The sequence below is a fragment of the Notolabrus celidotus genome, chromosome 15 (genome assembly GCF_009762535.1).
Source record: "Notolabrus celidotus isolate fNotCel1 chromosome 15, fNotCel1.pri, whole genome shotgun sequence".
Classification (NCBI taxonomy): domain Eukaryota; kingdom Metazoa; phylum Chordata; class Actinopteri; order Labriformes; family Labridae; genus Notolabrus; species Notolabrus celidotus.
The window spans coordinates 10,584,786-10,590,106 of NC_048286.1; the positions used below are offsets into that span (position 1 = coordinate 10,584,786).

General features: G+C 37.2%; 1 long non-coding RNA gene across 2 annotated transcripts; it reads left to right on the forward strand.

The window, feature by feature from the left end:
* Positions 1-1,862: 1,862 nt before the first annotated feature.
* Positions 1,863-5,001, forward strand: LOC117826333. Of its 2 annotated transcripts, none has more exons than XR_004634020.1 (3): positions 1,863-2,125; positions 3,343-3,465; positions 4,680-5,001. It is a non-coding gene; the product is annotated as an uncharacterized LOC117826333 (long non-coding RNA). The 2 variants fall into 2 exon arrangements; XR_004634021.1 differs by lacking the exon at positions 4,680-5,001 and adding an exon at positions 4,029-4,109.
* Positions 5,002-5,321: the final 320 nt, after the last annotated feature.

Consider the following 5,321-nt stretch of genomic DNA (forward strand, 5'->3'; position numbering starts at 1 on the left):
CACCGATCTGCTGCCAAAAATACTTACTAGAGCCCAAATGTGTATTCATCTGCGGCTGAAAATAGTCCCCTGACAAATGCCCTATTTACTCTGTTTAGGCAACAGCTCTAAGAATCTGCTGTGGACTACATCATTGGTTCTGAAAAAAGTAAACTTTTGAAAGTGAGTCTAAACAACCTTGTTATTTGTTTGAGCATCACACAGTTTTGGATTTAACTAAAATGTTTCTTGTGCTTCATGAGCAAAATAGCTCATCAACTCTTTAACATTAAAGTCATTTGAATGATCTATTAAAACTGAATCTATAGGTGGAAGCTTATCCAAATTCCAAATTTATAAAAATAAAAACAATTCTCAGTTACCTCATTACCACAGGTTTGGGTTTGGATTTGTTCACGTTTTCGGATAACACCCTCTTCAGTTTGGCCTTGACCACAATGCTTCCAAGGTGAATGAAGACACACTGAAAAGTAATAATTAGTACATTTAGAACCCTATTAGACCCTTTAAAGTTCAAATAAACCACACACTTTGTTTGCCTGCTTCCCTCCATTAGTTAAAAACCCAATGTACAATATCACTAACAGTATGCAATGAAAATATATCATGTGCAGACATGCAGGTGACTTTCTGCATACAGGCAGATACAATTTCAATGTTATTTAATGGTATTGTCTTAAATAAAGAAGAATTTGATACTTTCATCATCAATGCACAACTTAATAAACATAGCCTGTACATAAATTAATTTAAAAATGAAATAACTAAACAAAATTTTCGAAATATTTGCGATTAAAACTAAAGAAAAGATTCCACAGTGATTTTTAAAACTATGCCTACAAACAAACAAACATGAAATTCAGAAGCTTTTCTTTGAAGTAGACATTGAACCAAAATGTGATTGGAAATGGAAACAAACACGATTCGAATAATATTAATTATGTTGAATTTTACTTCTTTTTTTTTTTTTTAAAAAGATCATCATGGAAATTATTAATCAGGAATCCAGTGAACAACAATTGTAATACAAAGAGGAAGAAGAAAGTGAGGGAAATTAAGAAGAAAGAAAGAAAGAAAGACAGAAATTCCCAGAGGCTTCCCTGTCAAGGCAAACCCTGTACAAGTGAAAAGTGTCATTCAACACAGTCCTGCCCACCTTCAGTGTGGAGGTCCTGCTGTGTTGGTGGCTCTGCTTGAGATGGAAGACAGATCTCCTGAGCTTGAAGCTATATTGAGTGGTGGGGCAGGGAACTTCATGTTAAGCTTAATAAAATTTCAACAGCATTGACTGAATGTTAGTTAAAAGAAGAATAATATGTGTACATCATTTTATTTGAGGATGTATCCTTTGACATATAGCAACCAGATGCGTTAGCCTATTTCAATATGGACTAAGCTAAAAAATTATTACACAACTCTCAAGGACTTCACACACCTTAGGCTTTTTGAGAACTCGTTGAAATAATTGCTGCCCTCCCGTTTCTCTCTTTTAGCTTTCTTCTTTACTAATATTTCATTAAGAATTCCACTGTGAAGAAACTTGAATCGTGGTGAGGCTTCAGCTGCAGTCTTCTCTTCTAACCTGCTTCTAACTAGCAATCGAACCTGCTTTGGGGGCAGGACTGAACCATCTGCTTTGAATCAAGGGGGTATGCAAAGTTACTCTTTCATTTTTCTTGTGATTATTATTAGCCTGTTGCTTTTTAGTTTTAAGAAAAAACATATAAATGTATCAATACCTTAGAAATAATATTCTGTTAGCATATAATATTAAAAACCAAGCTCCTCTGCGGGGGGTTCTCCCAGTAACAGGACCTTAAAGCTGTAATTACCCCCCATCCACTCTGCTGTCCTCAGTCACAATTCACTGTTAGCATGTTGATTTTATGAAACAGGGCAGGGCCAGACCATAATATGTCGACGCTGGGTGAAGTGACGCTTTCTGGATGTTAACTCTTATGCCAAAAAAAAAGAAAAACAAAACATTTTCTTAGTACAGGAATAAAATAGCAGGGAGGAATAAAATATTTCCTAATTACTTCAGGGGCTGTCAGTCAGAGAACCTTATAATTTCATTCACACCCCTTCTTTGCCATAGGGCTACTGTGGCAACATGTCAAAGCAGGTAAGTGATTAATTGTTACCACATTCTTATGGCATGTGCCTGGCTTACTTGGAAATGTAAAATGAATATTGTCAATAAATTGAAGCTTGTTTTTAGGGTTACAGTTTAAAAGCACTCTGCAATAAAACTAAATGGGGGGAAACAGCGTAGGCATGTTTAGGTATGTTACTATATTTAGTCCAATATGCAAAGCTAACAACAACTTAACTCCTGCAATACTTGAAAATCAGTGTATGACATAGTATGAGTATGATCAAGTGAAGCATTCTGTACTGTTTTTTTTTTAGAAATGACTTTTCATTCATTGAAGAAAAGTTTTGGCTGAGGTTGTGTGTTTTCCCACAGGCACCAGTTCTCTCTTTGAGTCAAAGTAATATTAAATGAAGGCCTGGTGAACAGGAGCAGTAGCATGACCCCCCTTTAAATCTGATTGGACACCCCAGGTGCCACCCAAAAATCCCAAACCATGGCTGGCTATTTGCCTTGTCTGATGCAGGAGTTATGTAACAATCAATTATTTGGATTGTGTTGCAATAGACTGCTAGTAGTTTTCTTTGCATTTAAATGTAGCACACTTTGATTGTCTGTTACTTAAAATGTAGAAAAATACTTTGCATATGTATTTCAGATGCATAGGAGAGAAATAAATCCATCAAAAAATTGGAGGCTTACTCCTGCATGCGGGCATTTATTGGCATCATTTTACTACTGAAACTCTACCAATATAAGTATTTTTGGCTGACAGTGTGCAGGGGTATGCTTGCATTTGTGTTTTTTTTATTTTGCCACTGTTGGGTTACTTTTTGGAGTTAATCAAACATAAGATTGTAGCATTTGTATGATACTTTCATGTTAGTAGCCATGTAGATATGATTAGTGGATACAGAAATACAGAAATAGTTAATAATGCTTCTCATTTTGTGTATGTGTGTGTGGGTGCGCTCATGTGGGTGCGAACGTGTGTATACTCACATTCTTAATGCCATCCCTGCATGAGTCAGTGCCAAAGTTGGGCCACCCAAGTCAAAAAGTTTGGACACACCCCTGCTGGTGAACAATAATGGTTGTGTAGTATTTGATTATATTTTGGATGTACATATTTTAAGATGTTAAATGTTGTCCTCATTTTTCTTTCTCCTGAGTATCAGTTTTTATTAAGCAGGAAAAGCTCTTCCTATGTTTACATGTATGTTGACATAGGGCTTGTTACCTCCCAGGAGACATAAATCCCAGAAAAGACCAGACAACCCAACTTACACAACTTCCTGCCCAGTTTCAGGGAGACAGCACCACCTCTTAGAGTTCATGCCACGAACACAGGCATTTGAGGTAAAACTAAGGTCAGTATGACTAAAGAGACAATGGTGGAAAAATCCCACAGAATTATGTGGCTGACGTATTGTCCGGGGTAACTTTAGTATATTTGTGAGTGAAAAAAGAATCTGTTTTCCTTTGGGTTTTATTTGTCCAAGTGGAGCACATGTTTCAGTTTGTCTGTGACTTACTGTATTTACTACAGCTGTGGGGGAGAAATGACTTCAACAGTTTGCATTTTCAGCAATTTTACATTAAACAGGAATAGTTTAGAAGTACAGGAATAACAGAGCAGGGCACAACTCTCTCACATCAAAGGCATGCCACATTCAAACATTTGGATTAAAAGATATCTGATATATAAAGAAATTTACCCAAAAGTGACAACTTTCCTTCCAGTACCCAGAGCAACGAGAACAATTTGGAAAGCATTTCTCAGCGAGTTGTATTTACAGTTTCCTGTAGTTTTCTGCAAGTTGTTGTACCGGCACGATCACCCAAAATATCCTAAAAATGTTTACAACTGCAGTGAAAGCAGAACCACTTTACCTCTGGTATAAACACATATTTCCGTTACTTGCCACTGCAGTAAATGCAACCAAAGGGTCTACACAGCCTCAGAAGAGAACTCTCAGATCTGAAGGAATGAAGAGACAAAAGACAGATAATGAAACAAGGCTGGTGAGAAACTTGAACTGCATAATAACACATGGCATCCATTTGATCACAGAGTAAGACTCATGTAGAGGAATGTGTACTACGCTTGGACTGTGGTTTGACATTCTCAGAGAAATAATCATTAGGAAGTCCTCTGTTTTTCCTGACGTATATTTCATTCGGCGTCACTTTAAAGCTTGGGTTATTTAATTAACTCCAAATTTAAGTAAGAATAAAACCCTTTGCCGACTTTTCCTTAAACTGAACAGATGATAAGCTAAGCCAGTCTGAATCTATCCTCTTCACCCATAATTCTTTGCTGTTTGTGTTTCTCTCTGCGGCTTCTTGTATATATTACCCCTATCCCAGAATTGCAATTCAACTGCACATTTTTGTCCATGTTGTTAGTGCCTGAGAAAAGCACATTTTAGCTAAAAATAATGATTATTTGTGTTTACTCATTCAGAGGGAAAATACTCAAGATATTGGTGTTAGTGTATGCAAAGACATCTGTTGTTGCACACAGCACTGACAAGATCTACAATAAACATGCCAAAGTATTACAACCCCCTCCCATGTCCAGCTGCAGTGTGTTGGTGTGTTCGGACATCTTTGGAGGGAGCAATCAGGATGGAGGATGCAGCGGTGACTCAAGAGGACCCTAACAGCCTGAACAACGGCAGCGAGCAGGTGTTCCTCCTCTCCCGAGCAACTCTGAACTCCACAGGGATTAATCAATACAAACCATTTTGTTGATTTTTCCATTAAGAAACGATTCAATGAGACACAGGGTGTGGCAGTTTTAATTTCACTATTAGATTTACGCAGCATAAGTTCCGGGGAGAAATGTGCGGTCTTGGATTTGTCATCTTTTAATAGAGATAGATGACGAGGTGAAAGAAATGTACTTGTTGACTCCACATATTCATTCTTTATTCATGTGCATTTGGCTATTGCACGTCCATAAATATTTAAAAGCTTTAAACCTAAATACACATTAATAATTCAGTGATTTTTATACAAGCCACTAATTGAGAAAGACGACATTGCATGTATACAACATACCAGGTCTGAGACAAGATTTATTCAAAAGATTATTCATCTCATAAGAACTGACTGTTGCATGTGACATGTAAACACAGTCTGCTTTTTGATGAGGTGCTGACAGGCTGCTAGTGTTGCAGCGAAACCTTTGAGCTCTCTGATTGGCTGGTTTAAGGTTTTG